The sequence below is a fragment of the Hyaena hyaena genome, unplaced genomic scaffold (assembly GCF_003009895.1).
Source record: "Hyaena hyaena isolate Hyena2069 unplaced genomic scaffold, ASM300989v1 scaffold_2069, whole genome shotgun sequence".
NCBI classification, from domain to species: domain Eukaryota; kingdom Metazoa; phylum Chordata; class Mammalia; order Carnivora; family Hyaenidae; genus Hyaena; species Hyaena hyaena.
The window spans coordinates 22,373-47,773 of record NW_024082703.1 but is presented as its reverse complement, the minus strand read 5'-3'; the positions used below and the strand labels follow the sequence as shown (position 1 = coordinate 47,773).

The 25,401-nt window shown below is 37.7% G+C and overlaps 1 long non-coding RNA gene across 1 annotated transcript in view; it reads left to right on the top strand.

Annotated features, from left to right (window-relative positions):
- Positions 1-25,124, top strand: part of LOC120227196 — a 50,537-nt gene extending 25,413 nt beyond the window's left edge. Inside the window, exon 3 of the long non-coding RNA XR_005527202.1 lies at positions 25,007-25,124. This is a non-coding gene — a long non-coding RNA (uncharacterized LOC120227196). The remainder of the gene's footprint in view (positions 1-25,006) is intronic.
- Positions 25,125-25,401: the final 277 nt, after the last annotated feature.

The following is a 25,401-nucleotide window of genomic DNA, read 5'->3' as shown; positions in this document are numbered from 1 at the left end:
AATAGGAGATAAGAAGGTGAGTAGCTTTTTATGAATTTAACAGACTGGTGGTAACTGATTTAGTGAAATAAAGAAAGCTGAAATTTAATTTTGAGAAGAGAAGAAGTATGATTCACCCAAAGAATCGCAGAAAATGTTATAACTTGGAGTCACCTAGTAGATCAAAAGACATGAAGCTAAAAATTGGGGACTGGTTGAAAGTCTAGATGCAAAGAAGTCATATACTCAGGTCTCCAGGCAAGGGCACTAGGTTTCCATTTCTGGAGAATTTGAACAGAAGAGGCCCCATCAGAACACTAGCCGTCATGGTGGATTGGGTGAAATATGAGGCTAAAATTGAGAAATTGAGAATATACATTTTGAATAATGAAATGTAAGTCTTTCCTGCTCTGTCCCCAGAAGGCTTCAAACATAACCCGTAAGGGGAAGGTTCTACTCTAGACACTGGAGTTCAATGATGCCTAACAAGAAAAGGATCATTTTACAAAGGAATTCACTTGCCCACAAGTCCACTCACATACTGAGCTTCCAAACATTTACTAATGCATAATGCTTATTTATGAATGGAAAGCCAAGGATCACGTGGCATGTGAGACAAATTTGTAATAGAAAAGGAACAAAATCAAATAGGTGAAAGGTACCCAGCAGAGAGAGAGATATTGCAGAAACAAAAATGTGCTCTTTTAAATAAACTATTTCTAATATCCTTAAACATACAAGAAAACCTACAACAAGAAAAAATATGAAGGAGAGAAATCTTTAAGTAATGCATATAGGCGGTAAAATTAGAAACGGAACTAAGAAATGATTACACTAAGGGCAGAAAAGTAGTTGCCCAACATGGATGGAACTAGAATGTATTATGCTAAGCGAAATAAGTCAGTCAGAGAAAGACAAATATCATAATTTCACTCATATGTAGAATTTGAGAAACTTAATCTAGGGAAAGGGAGGGAAACAAGATAAAAACAGAGAGGGAGACGAACCATAGGAGACTCAAAAAAGAGAACAAACGGAGGGTTGCGGGAGGGGAGGAGGGAGGTGGGTGGTGGGATAGGCTCAATGGGCGATAGACATTAAGGAGGGTACTTGTTGGGATAAGCACTGGGTGTTATATGTGATGAATCACTGGGTTCTACTCCTGAAGCCAAGACTACACTATATGTTAACTAACTTGAGAATATGATAGATAGATGATAGATAGATAGATAGATAGATAGATAGATAGATAGACAGACAAAATGGATGGAAGACACGAATTAAGATTTAAACACATACACAAAATTAAATAGTTCAAATCTGGCATGTCAGCTTTAACTATATTTATACTTGGTAGGTGATTAAAAATGGAGAGGTGAGCAAGTGTGACATACACTGACTTGGGAAGCAAGATGAATGCAGCACCATGAGTCAGGGGATTGGAAGTCTTTGCATCTACTTGACCTTGGCGAGCTACCTAATCCCCTCTGGCCCTTTGCTTCCTCATCTGGAACATAACAAGACTGGTTTACCTGATTGCTGCGGTGCCTTTCAAATGTAAAAATGTTTCATGTATACACTAGAATCTTCTAGAATAAGTGGACCAGGATAAGTGGGCTAGATCATTTGCAAGTGAAGAGATCCCAGTGTACACAACCTAAGGTCAATTTCCAAAACCAATGAAATTCATCTTTGTAAAACCACTGCTGAGTTCAAAACCAATAGGCCTTACTTTAAAAACTCCAATGCAGGAGCACTTGGGTGACTCAGTTAAGTGTCAGACTTCAGGTCAGGTCATGATCTCACAGTTTTTGGGTTCAAGCTTCACATCACACTCTGTGCTGATAATTCAGAGCCTGGAGCCTGCTTTGGATTCTGTGTCTCCCCCTCACTCAACGCCTCCCCCATTCTCCCTCTCTCTCCCTCTCTCTCTCTCTCTCTCAAAACTAAATATTTAAAAAAAATTTTTAAAAACTCCAATGTAAAGATTTTAACTTTATTCTTTTTTTAAGCTTTATTTTAACTTTATTTCTTGTTGTTGTTGTTTTTATTTCCACAAGAAGGAACATGACAGCCAGATTATTTCCCAATGATGTGGTTTCTGTTATATGGTTCTTTATAAAAATAAGATTTTTTTAAAAGATAAAACAGATGTTTCAAGGAAAACAAAAGGTAATTTATTTTCTCTTCTTGTAGAAAATTGTCAAATTCATTAGGAGAAATCAATTACTTTGTACAGCAAATACTGTGAACAAGTATTGTCAAAATGTAGAGGTCAAAAGTGATACATAAATGTGAAAATACAGCCTCCTTTTTAAGATGAAACAATCAGAATTGCCAAAAAAAATGAAAAGAAAAGTAGTTGCCTATTGAACGTAAGGGGGTGTTGTGATGGGGAGGAACACATTGGGAATTGTGTAAATGTGGCATACTTCATTTCTTCACTTGTGTGCTTGTTGCTATTGGCTTTATTCCCACTTGTGAAACTGCACATTAAAATTTTGTGCGCCTTTCTCTATGTGTATCAAGTGTCATACACATGCATACACAGACACACAATGAAAAGGGGCAAAAAGAGCAATGAGAGAATGAGATGTACTCTTAGAAAAATACAATTCTGACAACATCCCCAGATACTTTCAAAAATTAAAAAAGGAACTGGATAAACTTGAGAAATCTCCTGGAAAGTAGGGAGAAAAAAGACAAGGGGTGTATTTGTAATTTGAAGATGAGATAAAGGTAACATTTCCCCCCAAACAACCCATAGAATTGAAAACAGAGGAAAAGTCCATTTCAATCAAAAACCGAAACATAAAATAAAACTGGGGCAGTAAGCGCATTACAAATTGGACAGGGCTGCTTGTAGGCAGAAGCAGCCAACATCGGGGCCAGACATCAGAAATTCTGGCAAAGAATAGCTTTCCCATGTGAGGGGTCCATTCTAAAGCCAAAACATCAATTTTGCTTGAAAAAGTAGAATGGCAGGCATGGACCAGTGACCAATCTTTGCCAGTCCCGGGTGAAATTCTCAAAGCAGAGACAGGGTTAAACACGGAATCACATCTACACATAAACATTTGGAAGAAGGGGATGATCCCTGAGGGAGGAGGAAGACCAAGAAACACACCTGGGGACCAAACACTCAGCAGCCAAGCTTCAGAGCCGCAGAAGAAAGGCACAGCCGCCTCACATCAGACACAACTCTGCTGCTCTTCCCCATCCTCATCACGCCTCCAACCTACCTTAAACTTACACAGTATTGTATGTCAAGTAGATCTCAATAAAAAATAAACAGAAGATTAAAAATAAATTTAATAAAACTAAAACTGAAATAAATTATGGCTTTAACCTCCCTGTACAATACTTCTTCCACCTAGGATGAAGAGCTGATCCAGGAAAAATGAAACCTATTCTAAAATGAGCAACCAGAACTAATTATAAATGATTTATTTTTAAAAGTGTGTCACAGATGTGTTAGGTAGAAGCTGGTCGTGAGCAGTGGAAGGAACACAGAGTCCCAAGTCCTTGAAGGGGAGTGAAGGAGACAGGAGCTGGAGGCAAGGACAGTGATAAATAAGCTACGCATTATAAGCCTGGAGGCACAACATGCTGACCTTGTAGCTTCCAAGACCTTGGGGCTGACAGACAAAAATCCGCAGGTGCAGAACACGTGCTCTCCTCTTCCACCTCTGCCCCAGGGAAACCCTAAGACTCATTTATAATGCATGTGCACTGCAGGAGCAACCTTTCTAGATGGAAAAAGTCAGCCACGAAGTTTCTGGTACAAACCTGGTAGGAGGGAAAACTCCCCCTCCTGACCTGTGGGAGGGGTCTCCCAAATGATTGCAAAAGCCCTGTTTGTACAATGGAGCTTCTGTAGCTCCTCCCAGCCCGGAGACCCAAATAATATTCAATCCCGAAACAACGTATAGGCCTACTGTTCCACCACCCGAAACTGCCAGCCTCTCAAGGTACTTTCTTTAATAAACTGCTTTGTGGTTGCTACTTTGCTCCTGGCTGCCTTTCTCTGGAGTGCACATCGCCATGTAAATCCTCTCCAGGGGGATCCAAAGGATGAGATCTCCATTCACACAATGCAGACTCTCACCCCATAACAAATGGAGAAAAGAAACAAAATATAAGAGGTAAAGAAAGTTCACTAGGAAAAAAAATATATATATATACATATATATATATGATCACTGAAATGCAGCTGAAACTTGTAAACAAATATTTGTCATTAGTTAATTGATAAAAATTAACTAAAAAAATAAAATTAAAAATACCACATAATGATCAGTCACCTCATGGAGCCAAAAAAGGCAAAATGATAGGATATGTAAGCTCACTGAAAAGTTGGTAAGAAAGTAGAGGATGAGGGGCACCTACATGGTTCAGTAGGTGAAGTGTCAGACTCCTGATTTTGGCTCAGGTCATGAGCTCACATTTCGTGAGATCAAGCTCTGCATGGATAGTGTAAAGCCTGGTTGGGATTCTGTCTGTTTCTCTCTCTGACCCTCCCTCACTTGCTCTCTCTCTCTCTCTCAAAATAAAAAATAAATAAATAAGAAAGTAGAGGATGAAATCTGAAAAAGGTAACTCAGGAGAAAAGTGGAGAAAAACTAAAAAATCTCACAAATGATGGCAAGATTGGAAGTAGCTTAAGGGAAAATAGACACTAGATAATATAGTAAGGGGCCTGAAAACAGAAATAAGAGAAGTAAAAATTAAGCATACAAAATACATGATCAGAGAGAAAATAAGGGGGAATTAGGAGGAAAAGGGATACAGCCTAAATCTCATTTTAAAGAATAAAAAGAAATCAGAGAACAAAACATATTTTTAAGGCTACAGTAAATGAAGATTGTCTTTGAATACAAGATCTGCATAAAATACTGAAAGTGAACACCACGTCCCAAGAAAAGTAAACTGGAAATGATCCACACCAAGACATATCCCACTAAAACTGGTAAACCTTTAAATTAAGCAAAGAATCCTTTGGGTAGCTGGGCAAGAAAATAAAGTGTTTCGCGGTGTGGGGGTGGAGGGTGGGGTGGGAATCAAGCTGTCTTCAGCATCTCCAGTTTTACATCTTCAGTTGTAAAAATGTCCCTGCTGGGAAGGGCCTCCAGGTCTGTCTTGTCGCAGTACTGTTTCCGTGGTGTGGTGATTTCAAAGTGTCCTTCCACTCTGGAGTCTGGGTTCAGCCATGTGACTTGCTTTGACCAATAGGATGTTAGTAAATGTGACACAAGCAGAGTCTAGAAGATGCTTGTTCGGTGAACCTATTTTCTTTTCTTGCACTTAGAACGTCATGCTACCATATGAGTGAGGTCTCTCCCGCCTGCTGGGTGATGAGACTCATGGCCCTGTCATCATCATGCCTGAGTCCAGAGAAAGCTGAGTAGCAGGCCTGTGGGTAGGCCACCCTAACCAGCCAGTGTTCCACCAAAGTGTCAGTTGATCAGAGGCCCATGAGCCAGCCCGGTCAAAATTATACAACCCAGCCCAGATCACTGGAACTATCCATCAGAACCCTGAGCAAATGTATGGTTTTTATTTCAACCTACTAAGTTTTGGGATCAATTCTTAAACAGCAAGAAACTACCAGGCACACTTGGAAATTATATATTTAAAATAAATGTGCAATGTCTTACTCATCTCCCATGTTCCTTTGCCCCAGGGACAAGGGAGCTGTTAACTGACATGCAGCTTGTGTTTTTGTGTCTAAAACAGTTTAAAAGACTGATGAAGAGGCAGCTGGGTGGCTCAGTCAGTTAAGCATCTGACTACTGTTTTCAGCTCGGGTCATGATCTCCTGGTTTGTGGTTTGAGCCCTGTGCTGGGCTCTGTGCTGACTGTGCCAGGCCTGCTTGGGATTCTCTCTCTCCCTTTCTCTCTACCACTCCCCTGCTCACATGCTTTCCTTATCTCAAAAATAAATAAATAAATAAACTTTAAAAATTTTAAAAGATTGATGGGAAATGAAAGTATTGGCTTCTCAGTATCGAGATGCCCCCAAGAACCTTCACTTTTGTCTGTGCCAACCACACGTGCCCCATATGGAGGAGAGAGCAAAACGCAAGGCCATGCCAATGAGATAGTTTCTGTGCCAGCCGTGCCCTCTGTCCTGTATCCTTCTATAAAGCTAGGTAAGTGAAGCATCAGATTAAAACTATTTGTGTCTGGTGCGGCTGACTGCCATCTTGAATCTGTCTTCACAGAAGTAGGGGGTGGAGCAGCATTCAACAACAGTACAAGTGAGACCCACAAAACTCATATGAGAAAGTGGAAGGCAGAAATAATTTTTACTAAGCCATATTATTTAAATATAAAGCCAACACTGATTCTGAATGCTTAAACATAAGAGAATGTTGTTTCCATGGGAACTGCTTTAAATAATCTATTATAGGACAAACATCAGTGAACCACATGTTGACATGACATATGACTTTGCAACCAATGACCTGGCAATGAGCACTGGATCTCTCTGGAGGAGAAGCAGAATGTGGGAATGTGGCAGGAAAAGCATAGCAGCACTGTAAATGGTATCAATATAGCTGTGATATGACTAGTAAGAAAGGTGAGTGACTTGTCTGGGATCACTTTTTCTCTTATTTTTAATAACTGCAGAAGAGCAGAGAAGTAACAAAATGAGAGGAAAAAAATAAGTGTGCAATTCACAATGAAAGTATACCAGTTATGAATTCTAGAGATTAAATAGCATAGCACCAAGATTCTTAACAGAAAATATGTGTAGTATTCAAGACACAAAATTAAATCACTTTTATCACACTGACTGCCAAAGAAAGCAAAATATATGTATGAAAACCTAAATAACATAATTAGTTCTCTCTAATTGACCAATACCAAACTTATTACCTTAAAAATATACCCCTCTACCCCCATAAGAATCCACAGATCATTAAAAAGCAAGATGGGCATATTTTAGACCACAAGTACTGTAATGACTTCCAAAGAATAAAGAACAAATAAAAATACAAGCAATATTCTCTAATTAAAATGCACTGAGGTTAAAAAAAAAAAAAAAAGTAAAGCTCCAAAAAATACTGTAACACCTGTATCTTTTGTGAAAAGCTTTCTTGGGGCACCTGGGTGGCTCAGTCCATTAAGCATCCAACTTCGGCTCAGGTCATGATCTCACGGTTCGTGGGTTCTGTGCTGACAGCTCAGAGCCTGGAGCCTGTTTCAGATTCTGTGTCTCCCTCTCTCTCTAACCCTGCCCTGCTCATGCTGTCTCTCTCTCAGAAATAAATAAAACATTAAAAAAATTTTTTTTTAAAGAAAAGCTTTCTTATATCACTAAGAGTCAAAGATAATAAAGCTACAGAAAGTCTTTAAAAGAACTATAATATAAACAACTGTATAAAATATCTATAAGATATAGGCAAATCTGCATTCAACAAGTGTCATAGCTTAGCTTTAGTTAATCAGATTATCAAAATTAAGAAAAAATATGTTTAAAATAACAAAATATAGAAGAAAATAAAGAAAAGGAAGAAAAATTAAAGAACTTAATGACTAAAGCAAAATAATAGCATTAATTTTTTTAGAAAATTCAAAGACTGCTTCTTTGGGGGGAAATTTCATGAAATAAGTAAGCCTTCTAACTACCTTATTTGGAAAATCTAGACTAGAGAAAATAGATGAGTGCTTAAAGGAAGAAATAAGTGAAAGATAATCACAGATGGAGAAATCTACAATAGACCACCTAGGTTCTGAACTTCATCCAAGGAGCCAAGAGAAGCTTTGCATGAAGCTCCCTCTTCAATGGGAGGCTGTTCCTGAGAGCGGGAGAGGTCACGTCTGCTTGGACCACAGAGTCCTGAGGTATCTGTGGATTCACAGTTACATGCAAACGACCCTACTTCAGGTCAGCAAAGCCCCAGACACTGAAACACCAAATACAGAAATCAGAACCTGTGAGTAATGCAGTCACAAGCCACTGAAGCCAAGACCTGGAGTCCACAGACCATCAAGGAGGCAAGAGAGGATTATGTTCTGGAAGGAGGGCAGCCCTGCCCACACCTTGATTCAAAACTGTGAGAGAATAAATTCTGCCACGTGAAGCCACCCAGTTTGTGGTAGCATGCTACAGCAGCCCTAGGAAATGAGCAGACTCCCACTTCCCTTCACTTGTCGTTCTGCCCGACCGAAGGACTCCTGGCATTTTGTGCTGAATGGCTCTGTGGTGGGGGGCGTCCTGGGCACTGGAGCTGTGTAGCAGCATCCCTGGCCTCCACCCACCAGATGCTGGTAACGCTCTCCCCCCAAGCTGTGACAATGAGAAATGTATCCAGATAGTTAAATGCCCCCTGGGTGGCCAAACCGCCTCTTTGAGAATCACTGTGCTACACTAGTGGCAAGTAAATTTTTAGGCAAATGGACCAATTACAGAAAAATTTCAAGTGTTTAGAGACTGAGTTTTTAATTAAAAAACAAAGAGTACTTTATTAATCCCTGTTGTAAAAATAAGTAATATTACAAATCTATGTTCTTGGAGCTTAGGATACTAAATTATTAATGAGCTCAATAATATCAATGAGAAAATCAGCTAGAATTAGCTAGAAAACCAGCTAGTCATTAACATATGGGCATATTTGAAAAGCAGCAACATATAAATTACTTTCATTTGTTTACTTATCCATTTAACAAATAAATATGTTTGTTATATACCTTATATAATAAGGTATATATTAACATTATATATATTATATATAATGTATATATTATATATTAAATGTGTAAGTTATATAATAACAAATATCCTTACTCAGAGTCACAAAAATGCCAGGACAGTGTCCTATACATATGACAAACAGACAAGATTCTTGCCCTTCAGAAGCTGACATGATTATTACCTTCCCCACCCCCCCACCCCCACCAAAACAACCACAGGCTGCCTTGTACCCAGGCAGCCCTGGAACCTTAAATATTTCTGTGACATAGATTTGGAAGGTTTTTCCAGAGGAGGCAGCCTCAGGCCATTTGTACTGCACCAGGCCTTGAACTTCAAAGAGAGATCCCCAGAGAAGGCAATTTTAACCCTTGGTCCCTGACCCCACCTAAAACTTACTAGTGTGCACGAAACTGACTGTGTTGTACTACTCCCGGGAGCTCCTACTCCTTGTGGTCATTTTAGGAGAAAATTTCAAACCTTCCCTTGGGCAGAGATTGCACAGCTAATAAAACCTCTCTTAATGATTGTAAACTGTATGCTTACTGATTAAAGTTTTACCTATGCGTTCACCCAAATGAACCTTTTGGGGGAGAATCTAAACAAGAAGGAACGCAATGCTTGCCTGAAATTGGACTCCACCATCAACAATCTTAGCAGTTTAATCAGATTACAATCAGCAAATGATTATTTCATTTGTTTCTTGCACTTGCTGTAGGGAGACCCAAATACTCTATTAACTATGGCGTGACCACACTGGTATTTTACTTATTTTATAAAGAAATTAAGTTTGTAAATATTAGGGAATATAAATAATAATCTGATTATTTATATCTAACAGCGGATTCAAATCAGAAGTCTTCTGGATACTAGAATACTTTGTCTCAATTTCTTAGCCAATTTCTCAGTCCCTCACTGTATTGTTTAACTTTTAAGATGTTATTGGTAAATGCTGACTACTGGCCTGGCACTAAAATTTTTTAACTTACATATTTTTGAGCCAGGAAAATGGTGACTGTTTTCTGATATGGAACATAGAAAAGTGTATGCCTATTTTCTACTTGTTGTTATAAAGATCTATAAAGGGCTGGTAATAGGTTAAAACTATTTTCAAGATATTATGGAGAAAATACCAGATAAATTTAAGACGTCACTGCTCTACTGTGTAGGTGCATAAAATTGGCCGTCAGCTCTCAAGGTCTATAAATGATAAGCGACTCCTGTTCTAAATGGAGATTTACCCTTATAGTCATACTGTACCCATTCTTGGCTTATAGTTCTCTGTTAAATGCCAGTCTTTTTCTGTTGAAGCGAAGGATGTGATTAAAGAGCTCTTGTGACCGTATTAGAAACCAGCCCTGACCACTGCTGCTGCAGCACACTGATGTATTTTATAAATAATTTATGAACCTCCCAGGTCTGGCTTTGGGAGATGCTCACCTTTTCTCCATCTGTGCACCACACCTCATTCATCAAAATCGAGACCAGCACATGCATTTCTCCTTCAAGATGGGTAGAGCTATATATACAATAAATAAATAAGTCTACCGGTATAACTCTGCTGCTGTCCAAAGACCACTTGCAGTAATTCTGGGAGCAATCTATTTTGACCATGAACCTTGACCAACTATATCATAGGAAAGAAAGGATGAAATACCTTTTTATAAATGACAAGTACTACTATGAAAAGGAACACTGAAGATGTTGGAAAAACTGCCTAAGAAGTTTTAATTATGACAATATAGCCCCAATGGCTGCTTTAAAAACTGTAACTTTTTAGTTCCCCTTGACTTAATGTTGCATGAGACTTGCCAGTGGAATTTTTCCCCTTACAAATTGTCTCAAAGGGAAATACTGTTGCACATACATTGAATTTGCTTTCTAAATTATGCTGAATTTAAAAGAATTTTACCACCAAATATATTGAGCAGAACCAGTACATTTAAGAGACTAGACATTCCAACTTGAAACTGCTCATTTATGCACAAATATTGCAAATTTCTCATTTTATCATAGTGCTATTGATATAAAAGTTTGTGATAATGTAGTTAACTCTTCTCTACAATTTGAAGTGGGCTACTCCTTATATTTTATTAGATCTTCTTAGTCCGTAGGGTAATAAGCAATACCTTTGAACTTAATTTCATCAGTGATTTAAGCCCAAGGACACTAATATTTATTAGAGATTAAAAGTTAATTTTCTCTTAAAGAATTATGATAATAATGGTCATTTGATAAAATATAAGTGATTTTATATGTAATTATACATCAAAATGTATAAATCCCTTGGCTAGTAATGCTCTATATTTACAAAAACATAGTTATTAAGAGATTTCCACAAGTACATTGAAAAATGTGAAGCATTAATTATTTTTGCTAAAGCAGGATTAACTTTCTTAACTGCAAGGAAATCAGAGTTGTGTCTACTTATGTATTTGCTATTTATGTGTTCAAACCTTTTTTTGTGTAACAATTGAAGGATAGGTATAAACGAGTAAGATACAATTCATATCTTGAGGATGTTCGCAATTTTTAAAGAGATGTGTTATAAATTATGATATAATAACATGATGAAATAAAATTCATGAGTAAAATTCTAGAGCCCAGTAGGGAGTGAATGATTTAGACTGAAGTTTAGGGAAATCTTTGTAAAAGGGTATCTCTGGGGCACCTGGGTGGCTCAGTTGATTAAGCTTTCAACATTGGCTCAGATCATGATCTCATGGTTCATGAGTTTGAGCCCCACGTTAGGCTCTCTGCTGACAGCTCAGAGCCTGGAGCCTGCTTCTATTTCTATGTCTCCCTCTCTGCCCATGCCCAACTCACACTCTCTTCTCTCTTTCAAGACAAGTAAACATTATAAAAGTTATATCATTTGAGGTAGGTCTTGATGAGTGGGTCATATTTCACCAAGAAACTGGAGAAAGATGAGGTAATAACATGAAGATTAAAAACTAAGTTGTATTTTAGTACAAATACAGGATTCAAATTAATGCATGCTGAAATGATATATCCACTAAGGGTTAACACCCAAAATTATACAACTCAACACCAAAAATAACAAATAATCCAATTTAATAATGGGCAGATGATGTGACTAGGCATTTCTTCAAAGGAGACATGTAGACACATGAAAAAGCCAATAGACACATGAAAAGATGCTCAATGTCACCAATCATCAGGAAAATGCAAGTCAAAACCACAGTGAGATATCATCTTACTCCTATCACGATGGCTAAAATCAAAAGGACAAAAAATAATGAGTGTTAGTGAAGATGTGGAGAAAAGGGAATGTTGATACACTATTGATGTAATGTAAACTGGTGCAGCCATTGTGGAAAACAGTACGGAGTTTGATCAAAAAACTAAAAATAGAAATACCATATGATGCAATAATTTTACTACTACATATTTACTCAAAGAAAATGAAAACACTAATTCAAGAATATACATGTGCGCAACTCTTTGGTTTTTGTAGTATTTACGGAAGCAAAGATATAAAAGCCAACTAAGTGTCCATTAATAAGCAAATAGTAAGGAAGGTGTGGTCTATGTACATGTGTATGTGCACACACACACACACAAACACAGAGAGGAATATTATGCAGTCATGAGAAAGGATGAGGTCATGTGATTTGCAACAAGGATGGACCTGGAGGGTATTATGCTAACTGAAATAAGTCAGACTGAAAAAGACAAATATCATATGATTTCACTTACATGTATAATCTAAAGAACAAAACAAAACAAATGAACAAACAAAAAGCAAAATCATACTTATAAATACAAAGAACAAACTGATAGTTGCAAGAGGGGAGGGAGGTAGGGGTTTAGGAAAAATGGTTGAAGTGGAGTAGGAGATACAGGATTTCAGTTATGAAATAAATAAGTCATGGGAATAAAAGGTACAACACAGGCAGGGAGAACAATGCATGCTATAAAATTTCTACATTATCTACCATAAATAAATGATAGAAGGAATTAACTACATTTTGAAAGAAAGTGATACAATTATTAAATTATCTCAATAAAGTGGTTTACGATTTAGTTGTTTTTCCTTTGTTTATTCTTCATAGATTTAGCATGTTTCTCTCCATATCCCTTTGCTCTCAACAATGCACACCTCTCTGACTTGCAAATGCCAGCACATGCACTTTTCTATATCTAGGCTTTCTATGACCCTGAAGTCATCTTGGCCAGATCCACTCTAGACCTAAAATACTGAAGAATGAACACTCATGGGTGCTAACTCAAGCAACGGCTTGCAATTGCCATTGGTGGAAATTGGTGCACAAAAATCACAATTTTCTTGACTCTTGGGTAGTATTATTCAGGTACATATTTTTCCTTGCTCCTAAAGTTCCACAGAAAGATTAAATTCCAGTTGTCCATGGTGGTTACTTGCTCCAATATGAAGGCTCACACTCTGTCTCTCTCAAAAATAAATAAACATTAAAAAAAATTTTTTTAAAGAATTTAGAATAACAGTCTAGACTGTTAGCTGGCTTGAGGACTAATAGCTGGGCTTGAAAAAAAGCATAGAAGACAGCAGAGAATCTATTGCTACAAAGATCAAAGACCCAATAATAGTCATGATGAATTAAGAAATGCTGTAAATGAGCCAAATAAACTAGATGTAGTGACAATAAGGAAGAAAGAAGCAATGGAGAGAATATGTAAAGCAGAAGATAAAAATTATGGAAAATGATGAAGCTGACAAAAAGAGGAAAAGTAAATTACTAGACTACTAGGCAAGAATTAGAGACCTAAGTAATTCAATGAAATGAAACAATATTCATATCATAGGAGTTCCAGAAGAAGAAGAGAGAGAAAGGAGTAGAATGTTTATTTGAAAAAATTACAGCTGAGAACATTCCTAATCTGGGGAAGGAAACAGGCATCCAAATCCATGAAGCACAGAGAACTCCTTTCAAAATCAACAAAAAAATGTCAACACCACAACGTATCATAGTGAAACTGGCAAAATGCAAAGATAAAGAGAGAATTCTCAATGCAGCTAGGGACAAACAGAACTTAACCTACAAGAGTAGACACACAAGGATCAGACCTGTCCACTGAAACTTGGTAGGCCAGCAGAGAGTGGCAGGAAATATTCAATATGCTGAATAATAAAAATACACAGCCAAGAATCCCTTATCCAGCAAGGTTAAAATAAGAGAGATAAAGGCTTTCCCAGTCAAACAAAAACTAAAGGAGTTCATGACCACTAAACCAGCCTGCAGGATCCTAAGGGATCCACTCTGTGAGTAGAAAGCTGCAAAGACTACAAGGGACCAGAGCATCAACCCAGGCCAAAACCTACATATAACACAATGAAACTAAATCCATATCTTTCAATTAATAACTCTGAATGTAAATGGACTAAATACCCCAATCAAAATACACAGGGTATCAGAATGGATAAAAAAAATAAAATCTGTGCTTCCTACAGAAGATTCATTTTAGAGACCCATTTTAGACCTGGGAACACTTGCAGATTGAAAGTGAGAGGATGGAGAACCATCTACCATGATACTGGACATCAAAAGGAAGCTGGAGTAGCCATACTTATATCTGAAAAACCAGATTTTAAAACAGACTGTAACAAGAAATGAAGAAGGGCATTATATCATAATTAAGGGGTCTATTTATCAACAAGAACAATTATAAATGTTTATGACCCCAACATGAAATACCGAAATATATAAATCAATTAATCACAAAAATAAATTTATAGATAATAATACCGTGATTGTAGGAGATTTTAATACTCCACTTAGAGCAGTGGACAGAGCATCTAGGCAGAAAATCAATAAGGAAGCAAAGGCTCTGAAGATACACTGAACTAGACGGACTTAACAGATATATTCGGAACTTTTTATCCAAAAGCACCAGAATATGCAGTCTTCTCGAGTACACCTGGAACATTCTCCAAAACAGATCACGTACTGGGTCACAAAACAGTCCTCCACAAGTATAAAGGATTATGATCATACCATGCATATTTTCAGACTACAACACTACGAAACTTGAAATCAACCACAAGAAAATATTTGGAAAGTCCCAAGTACATGGTGGTTAAAGAACATCCTACTAAAGAATGAATGGGTCAAACAGGAAATTAAAGAAGAAACTTAAAAATATAGGGAAAAAAAGAATATGAAAATATGACAGTCCAAACCCTTTAGGATGCAGCAAACACAGTCCAAAGAAGAAAATACATTGCAATTCATACTTATCTCAAGAAGCAAGAAAGGTCCCAAATACACAACCTAACCTCACATCTAAGGAACTAGAGAGGTAGTAGCAAAAAAACAAACAAACAAACAAACAAAAAACAAAAAAACGAAAAACAAAACAAAAAACCCTCCAAAGCCAGCAGAAGAAGCGAAATAATAAAGATTAAAACAGAAATAAACCATACAGAGTCCAAAAAAAAAACAAAACAGTAGAACAGGTCAATGATTCTAAGAGTTGGTTTTGTGAAAGAATAAACAAAACTGATAAACTGCTAGCCATACTTCTCAAAAAGAAAAAAGAAAGAGAGGACCCAAATAGATAAAATCATGAATAAAAGAGGAGAGCAACATCACAGAAATACAAACAATGTTTACCGGATACTATGAAAAATTATATGCCAACAAACAGGACAATGTGGAAGAAACAGACAAATTCCTAGACCCTCACACACTACCAAAACCCAAATGGGAAGAAACAGAAAATTTGAACAGACCCATAACCAGCAAATAAAATGAATCAGTTATCAAAAACCTCCCAAAAAGTAAGAGTCCTGGGCCAGATGTCTTCCCAAGGAAATTCTACCAGAAATTTAAAGCAGAATTCACACCTATTTTTTTAGGTTGTTCCAAAAAATAGAAAAAGGAAAGTTTCCAGATTCATTCTATGAAGCCAGCATTACCTTGATTCCCAAATCAAACAATGAACCCACTAAAAAGTAGTATTACAGGCCAATATCCCTGATGAACATGGATGCAAAAATTTTCAACAAGATACTAGCAAATAAAATTCAACAGTATATTAAAAGAATTGCTCACCATGATCAAGTGGGATTCATTCCTGAGCTGCAGGGCTGGTTCAATATTTGCAAATCAATCAACATGATACATCACATTAATAAAAGAAAGGATAAGATTCATATGATCCTGTCAATGGATGCATAAAAAGGATTTCTCAAAATATAGTATCCTTTCTTAATAAAAACCCTCAAGAAAGTTAGGACAGAAGGAACATAACATCCTAAAAGCCATATATAAAGACCCACAGCTGATATCATCCTCAAAGTGGAAAACCTGAGAGATTCCCCTCCCCGAGATCCAAAACGCAACAGGGATGTCCACTCTAACCAGTGTTGTTTAACATAGTACTGGAAGTCCCAGTCTCAGTTGTCAGACAACAAAACAAAATAAACAGCATCCAAATCGGCAAGGAAGAAGTCAAATTTTCACTCTTCACAGATGACATGATACTCTACATGGAAAATCCGAAAGACTCCACCAAAAAACTGCTAGAGCTGATACATGAATTCAGCAAAGCTGTAGGATATAAAATAAATGTACAGAAATCAGGTGCATTTCTATACACCAATAATGAAGTAACAGAAAGAGATATCAAGGAATTTATCTCATTTACAATTGTATCAAGGACGATAAAATATCTAGGAATAAACCTAACCAAAGAAACAAAATCTCTATACACTGAAAACTATAGAAAGATTATGAAAGAAACTGAAGAAGATACAAAGAAATGGAAAAACATTACATGCTAGTGGATTCGAAGAACAAATATTTTTAAAATGTTAATAGTACCCAAAGCGATCTATATATTCAATGTAAACCCAGTCAAAACAGTACCAGCATTCTTCAGAAAGTTAGAACAAACAATCCTAATATTTGTATGGAACCACAAAAGACCCTGAATAGCCAAAGTAATGTTGAAAAAGAAAACCAAAACTGGAGGCCTCACAATCCCAGACTTGAACCTGTATTACAAAGCTATAATCATTAAGACAGAATGGTATTGCCACAAAAACAGGTACATAGACCAATGGGCTAGAATAGAGAACCCAGAAATGAACCCATAAATACAAGACCAACTAATCTTCAACAAAGCAGGAAAGAGTATCCAATGGAAAAACGACAGTCTCTTTAGCAAATGGTGCTGGGAGAACTGGACAAGAACAGGCAGAAGAATGAAACCGAACCACCTTCTTACACCACACACAACTTTTGTGTGTAAACTTAAATTTTGTAAACTTAAAATGGGTTAAAGACTTAAGTGTGAAATAGGAAACCATTAAAATCCTACTGGAGAAAACAGGCAGAAACCTCTTTGACCTCAGCCGCAGCAGCTTCCTACTTGACATGTCTCTGAAGGCAAGGGAAATAAAAGTAAAAATGAACTACTGGGACTTCATCAAAATAAAAAGCTTCTACACATCAAAGGAAACAATCATCAAAACTCAAAGGCAGCTGACAGAATGGGAGAAGATATTTGCAAATGACGTATTGGATAAAGGGTTAGTATCAAAAATCTATAAACAACTTACCAAACTCAACACCCAAAAAACACTTAATCCAGTGACGAAATGGGCAGAAGACATGAATAGGTACTTTTCCAAAGAACACATCCAGATGGCCAACAGATATATGAGAAGATGCTCAACATCACTCGCCATCAGGGAAATACAAATCACAACCTCCATGAGATACCACCTCACATCAGTCAGAGTGGCTAAAATAAACAACTTAGGAAATAACAGATGTTGGCAAGGATGTGGAGAAAGGGGAACCCTCTTGCATTGTTGATGGGAATGCAATCTGGTACAGCTGCTCTGGAAAACAGTGTGGAGGTTCCTCAAAAAATTAAAAATAAAACTACCCTACGACCCAGCAATAGCACTACTAGGAACTTATCCAAAGAATACAAGGGTGCTGGTTCGAAGGGGTACATGCACTCCAATGTTTATTTATAGCAGCATTATCAACAATAGCCAAATTATGGAAAGAGAACAAATTTCCATCAACTAATGAATGGGTAAAGAAGATGTGGTATATATACACAATGGAATACTATTTGGCAATGAAAAGGAATGAAATCTTGCCATGTGTAACAATGTAGATGGAAGTAGAGGCTATTACACTAAGTGAAATAACTCAGTCAGAGAAAGATATCATATCATTACACTCGTATGTAGAATTTGAGAAACTTAATACATAACCATAGTTGAAGGGAAGGAAAAACAAGATACAGAGAGGAAGGTAAACCTTAGGAGACTCTTGAATACAGAAAACAAACTGAGATGTGATGGGGAAGAGGGTTTGGGGAAAATGGGTGATGGGCACTGAGGAAGGCACTTGTTGGGATGAGCACTGGGTGTTTATGCAAGTGATGAATCATGGGAATTTAGTCCTGAAGCCAAGACTACACTGTATATTAACTTGACAATAAAAAACAAAAACAAAAAAAACCCTGATCATCGCCTTCCAGAACGCTCTCCTGAACCCTCATGAGAGGCTGAGATTAAATGAGCCTCTGTGCTCAAAGAGTACCTTTTAAATATTACTGTTATAACATATATTCAACCATATGAAAAATAATGTTTATGGTCATATATGTGTCTTTGTGCCTGTCTCTTTTACTCACTGGAAGCATTTTGAGGTCAATAATCACATTTTTAACTTATCTTTGCATTTTTAGGACCTAGAAGAGTATCTGTTAGAAGACAGGATTCCAGTGAATGTCTGTGAAACTATCATATACCATAGGAAGAGGAGCTAGGAGTGTATTATGAAAGCCCAGACGTGAAAGATAAAGAGGAGAAACAAAAATTAGCATGCCTTGATTCTTCAGTTTTGTATGAAGAGGGGAAAGGCAGTGCCATCTGTAAAACATCTAACATTCTACTCTATTTGCCATATAACAAATTTTATTATTACTGTTTGATGGATTCTGGTATAAAACATAAGACTGGGCCAAAAAGTTATAAAATACAGATTCAAAGGGGTACATGCATCCCAATGTGTATAGCAGCATTATCAACAATAGCCAAACTATGGAAAGAGCCCAAATGTCCATTGACTGATGAATGGATAAAGAAGCTGTGGTATATATACACAATGGGTTACTACTTGTGATAAAAAAGAAAAAGAATGAAATCATGCTATTTGCAAGGACATGGATGCAACTAGATTGTATTATGCAAAGTCAAATAAGTCAGTTAGAGAAAGACAAATACCATATATTTTACTCAGATGGGAAATTTAAGAAACAGAACAGATGAACAAATGGGAAGGGGCTGGGAAAGAGGAGAGAGGGAAACAAACCATAAGAGACCCTTAGAGAACTTTCTCATTCATGACATAGCAGGCAGCATGAAGTTGAGGTTCACACCCATGGAAGTGATGTGGAGTGGACCATGGGGACTCTGTATATACAGTGGATTTCCTTCACAGCTGAAGAACCCCAGACTGAGGAAACCCCAATTTTTATAATGGACTGCAAGCAAATGTGCTCAAAATATTTCCTGAAAAAAGATAGTTTCTTAATGTTCCTTGATAGCAAGCAAACTTGCCCTCTAACCTAGAGAGAGATACTGTATATAAGTTCGAAGGCTGTTGACTATACAAATATCCTTGAAAAGATAGTCTAGAACAAAAGTTGCCAGAGCCTCTGCTCACTTGACTTTTGAACGTGTGAAAGATTCAGCAGAATCACCCCCCAAATACAAATAATTAAAATTACCTAAAATATGTGCACAGGTCCTGGGGCTGTTGACTTGGTCATGCCTGTGAAACTCTACTTAAGATGAACTGTTCTTGTTCTTTAGTTTCAACTAAAATTTCAATAATGTTCATTTACTGAATTTTAAAGTTTTCCTCTCTATAATGCAAATTAATTTTAAATTTTAAATATTAATTAATATTATATTTAGAAAATAATTCTCAGTGTTTCTCCCAGCTTCAACCCAAGTTATTTGATATCCATAATACTTGTGTATGTATTTTCACACTTGAGGGCAGAGATCTTTGAATCTCCCATCATACGCAAACAAGCTTTTATTTTCCTCTTTGTTATTCACAACTGTATACAGATATACCTTTGATCAAAAATATCCTGTTACCTAGAATTATGATTCTTCCATAAATGTATAAAAAACCCTTGAAATAATTGACAAAATATAAATTTCTAAACTTCCAAAGATTCAGGTTTTATTAATCTTAGGCAAGATCTATGCTTTTAACATGATAACCATATGATTTGGAATTGGAATTATGCTTTTAAGATTATAAGAGTGCTGTTATAATTTTTTTAATTAAGAATAATTTGCTATGTTTTTTATTAATTTTTTAAAATTTACATCCAAGTTATTTAGCATATAGTGCAACATGAGTAGGTTAATGCCCTTACCCATTTAGCCCATCCCCCCTCCCACAACCCCCTCCAGTAACCCTCTGTTCCCCATATTTAAGAGTTTCTATGTTTTTGTCCCCTCCCTGTTTTTATATTATTTTTGTTTCCCTTCCCTTATGTTCATCTTTTTTTTTTTTATTATAGTTATTTCTGAGAGAGACAGCGTGAGCAGAGGAGGGTCAGAGAGGGAGGGAGACACAGAATCTGAAACAGGCTCCAGGCTCTGAGCTGGCTGTCAGCACAGAGCCCGATGCGGGACTCAAACCCACAAACCGTGAGATCATGACCTGAGCCAAAGTCGGACGCTTAACCAACTGAGCCACCCAGGTGCCCCTATGTTCATCTGCTTTGTATCTTAAAGTCCTCATATGAGTGAAGTCATATGATATTTGTCTTTCTCTGACTAATTTTGCTTAGCAAGATACCCTCTAGTCCCATCCCTATAGTTGCAAATGTTAAGATTTCATTCTTTTTGATTGCTGAGTAATACTCCAATGTGTGTGTGTGTGTGTGTGTACCACATCTTCTTTATCCATTCATCTGTCAATGGACATTTGGGCTCTTTCCATACTTTGGCTATTACTGATACTGCTGTTATAAACATTGGGGGGCATGTGTCCCTTTGAAACAACACACCTGTATCCCTTGGATAAATACCTAGTAGTGCAATCGCTGGGTCATAGGGTAGTTCTATTTAAAATTTTTGAGGAATCTCCGTGCTGTTTTCCAGAGTGGCTGTACCAGTTTGTATTCCCACCAGCGGTGCAAAAGAGATCCTCTTTCTCTGCATCCTCGCCAGTGTCTACTGTTGCCTGACTTGTTGATTTTTACCCATTCTGACAGATGTGAGGTGGTATCTCATTGTAGTTTTGATTTGTATTTCCCTGATGATGAGTGATGTTGAGCATTTTTTCATATGTTGGCTTGCCATCTGGATGTCTTATTTGGGGAAGTGTCTGTTCATGTCTTTAGCCCATTTCTTGACTGGATTACTTATTTTGTGGGTGTTGAGTTTGGTAAGTTCTTCACAGATTTTAGACACCATGTCAGACACTTTGTCTGATATGTCATTTGCAAATATCTTCTCCCATTCCATCGGTTGCCTTTGAGTTTTGCTGATTGTTTCCTTTGCTGTGCAGAAGCTTTTTATCTGGATAAGGTCTCAGAAGTTCATTTTTGCTTTTGTTTCCCTTGCCTCTAATACTTTGCTATGTTTTAGGTAAAATAACTCTAAGATATTTTACAGACTTTAAAAATTTTTTAAATGTTTATTTTTGAGAGAGAGACAAAGCTCAAGTGGAGGGAGGGCAGAGAGGGGCAGAAACAGAATCTGAAGCAGGCGCCAGGTTTTGAGCTGTCAGCAGAGAGCCCAACATGGGGCCCAAACCCATGAGCTGCTAGATCTTGACCTGAGACCATGCTGGACTCTCAACTGAATGAGCCACCCAAGCGCCCCAACACTCTTTTTTTAAATAGAAACACAAGTGCTAACACAGATACCAGAAGCCTTGAAAGAAAGGATGAAATCAATTAAAGCCATGTAGGATACTGTTGATTCAAATATTCAGGAAGAAATGCCCAGAAGGCAACTGGAAGTGCTAGACTAGATCACAGATTGAGGTCCTGCTGACCACTACAATTCAGCAATCATGTATGGATGTCATTCATGTAGTTGTAGTCATAGATAAATGAAGAAAGGCAGACAGACCCTTAATGTAACATAAAAATAGCAAACAGTTTAGGATAAGGAGACTATGGGGTGCCTGGGTGGCTAAGTTGGTTGAGCGTTCAACTTCGGCTCAGGTCATTATCACACGGTTCGTGGGTTCGAGCCCCACGTTGGGCTCTGTGCTGAGGGTTAGCTCAGAGCCTGGAGCCTGCTTCAGATTCTGTGTCTCTCTCTCCCTCTGACCCTTCCCTGCTCACACTGTCTCTCTCTCTCTCTCGGAAATGAATAAAACATTAAAAAAATTAGGATAATAAGCCTATGATAGAGAAAGGGGAGTAACAAGAGAAGCAAGGGGAAAAAACATGACAGTGTGGTATTACAGAAGCTGAGAGCAGCTGCAATAAAGAATGGATAACAGGAGTGCCTGGTGGCTTGATTGATTAAGCATCCAATCCTAATTTCAGCTCAGGTCAGGATCCCACGGTTTGGTTAGTGGAGCCTGCTTGGGACCCTCTTTCTCTCTCTCTGTCTGCCCCTCTCCTATTCGCACTTGCTCATGTGCACCCTCTTTCTCTCTCAAAACAAATAAATGAACATTTTAAAAAAAAGAATGGATGATAGTAACAATAAATGAATGAATGAAATAAAACTGAATTGAAATTAAAAGGAAAGGAAAGGAAAAATGTCCTTAAAGGAAAAATGTCCTTATATACTGGTTTCTATTCTAAGGCTATGCTCTTTACATGTACAAAATTAGCATTCCCATTTTACAGCTGAAGAAACAGAAGCAAGAAGAAAGATTAAATAAATTGCCCAAGTAAACCTAGATTATATGTGTAGGAGCCAGGACTGCAGCTCAGGCTTCGAGACCATGTTCTGAACCAGCAATCTAGGCTGAGGACAGAACACATGGCACTGGTTTCGGGAGAACAGATCTGTCCCTGCCAGACCACACATGGCCCCTCTGGCACTAGCGGGGGAGGGTGGAGGCCGCACACACTGCTTTCTCCAGCAGTGTGTGGTGAGATGGGAGAAAATGATGCCTCGAACAACTTAGGATCTGAAGTCCTGAACGTGCTTAATGACAAAGAGAGGAGCCAGGTGAGGGGGGAAAATCTGAGGTGCAAAAGAGGGAAGAGATAATTAATTACACAAAGTTGCTAAGGCTGTTGAAGGGGAGAGATCGGAAATCACTGATGGAAGAACTGCTTTTGCAGTGTAGGATCAGCATCTCATTCTCTAAGGTAGGTAAATAGAGTAAATAGATGTTTGCAGTACGCAAACATTTTAAAGTGGAAAGAAAAGACAATTAATTGACAGAGGTTAGCTTTGTGATGTTTTCGGTAACTTTAAAGTAACAATTGCTCTTCTGGATGGATGGATGTATGGGTGGGAGGGTGGACGGATGGATAGACATACAAACATAGATGTAAGTCAGAAATAGATACATGGCAAACAACCAAGGCATAAGCTACAGTTAGAATCAAGAAAATTCAAACTACTATGTACTAAGTTTCATTCTGCCTATTCAAACCTCAAAGTCATAGTCTCTAACACTTTGTTTTGAAGTGATTTTCATTCGAGTTGTGTTGCCTTCTAGGTTAAAAGGCACTCAATAACTAATGACAACAATATAGCATCCATTCTTTTTGGTATAATTTTTTTTCTACCACATAATTTAGCGCTTGGAAAATGTACATCCATCTCAGGTAATGGAATTTTATGCCAAACTTCCACTAGTACAATTTAATCATATAGCCTTCCCCTTAAAATATCCAGTTAAGTGACATTTTCTTTCCTTACTTTTTATGAACATCTTTTCCTTTAAATCTCCCTTTCTTTTATTCTATAAAAGTACTATTTTAAAGCACTTTGAAATCCACCAAAAAATGTTTCATGTAAATCTAAAGTACAGTAAAACATTTTTCCTGTCCTGTGTACTTGTGTGTTTACTCTTTTTCAATGTGCATGTCATTCACCACCATCATGAGGCTTATGCTTTCTTTATCCTTCTAGAAAGCTATTATTTTCTACTTGGTTCACTCTGTACTATAAATGTTCAAACAATAAAAGTGATGCTATGAAAAGTGTTTCCCTACTAGAAACAAAGACGTTGAAAATAAAATTCCCTTCACATTCTTGGTTCACCCTTTTGTGTGAATGATGGTTACGGAAATACTGGGGAAAAGTCCATGTGCGGTGCCACAATGCAATGCAAATGATTCCCGTCAGGAAAGACAGACAGACTTACTGTGTAATTTTCTTTGTTTTGATGGTCACTGGCGCCATTAAATTGATAGTTAGACCTAAAAGACTACTGTTGTGTGAAAACAGAATAGCCAAAATCCTTGTACAAAACCATGGTCAACGTACTTTGGAAGATCAAACAAAACAAAACATTTTATAGTGGGAAATGGCCATTTGTCGTGACTTCATGACACAACAATAAAAGGAAAGACACCTGTAAGGATTGTCTACAAAGGATTACATCGTAGAGACTGTTACCTTTCTCAGATGCATGCAACTGCATCAGTCTCATTTGTTCTCCAAACAAGCCAGCGCACCATCATTTACCCATGACTGTCACCCGTGCATCTGCAGTTCCAGACAAACACTGCCCCAGAACCACCCCACACATTCACAATGCCAGACATGCAAAGAAAGTGAGATTTGAGACCTGGCAATGGGGCTCAGATAACTCCAAGGTGTCATAAATAGAAAACCTAGAGCTGGGCTAAATGAAAAGGGAAAGTCAATAATGCAAACCAAGACAACCCAGAATCATAGGGAACTAGAGAGGAAGAGCAGAGTGGGCTAGAGGGGAAACCGGAGACCTTGAAGGATTCTCTGAGACTATGAGCAGGTGCTAGAGTAGATTCCTCCCCGGTAACTCGGGCTACAAGTAGGCGCCTGCCCTGCAGGCTAAGGCACTCACCTGAGGCTGGTGCATACAGACAGGACACGAACAGGGGTATCAGAACCTCTCATGTCAAACAATAAAATTGAACCTATGCAACTCCCTCTGACTTCAGTCTTTCTTCTTTCATCAGATTTAGGGGACTCAAGTAGTGACAGCATGAAATGCAGGGCAGAAGGACAAGACAGATGTAGTGGCACTGACAATGCAACCATCCTTTATGATGAAAAAATGAGTACTGTTTTTTCCCCGAATGCTTGGGGAAGGATATAGAAGATGATGTGTTTGTTCACTGCCTTGTTTTTTTTTTAAGCATTCACTGAACAAGAATTCAAGATGGGCCATCTTACAAAGTACAGAAGTGGTTAAGAAGATTGGATAAGGACAATTGAGCCCTCATTCCCTGAAAAGTATGTTTCTGAAAAGAAAAGAAGTAGAGTGGAACACCTTGGAAATGAGTCATTTGGCAAATGGGCGCCAGTGGGAGGAAATGTGAAGAGACAGGGGCTAGATTTTGTAGTAATTAATCTCTAGAGTATAAAAGGAGAATATGCAAGAAACATCTTTAGTTTTTGCATTATCATTATGATTAATCATCTCTCTTTCTCTCCTCCTTACCTTCCAGGTAGGAAGCTAAATCCCTTATGTTACTACATCTCTCTTCCCTCTCTTCTCTTTCTGTGTGTCTGAGCATGTGGGATGTGGGTA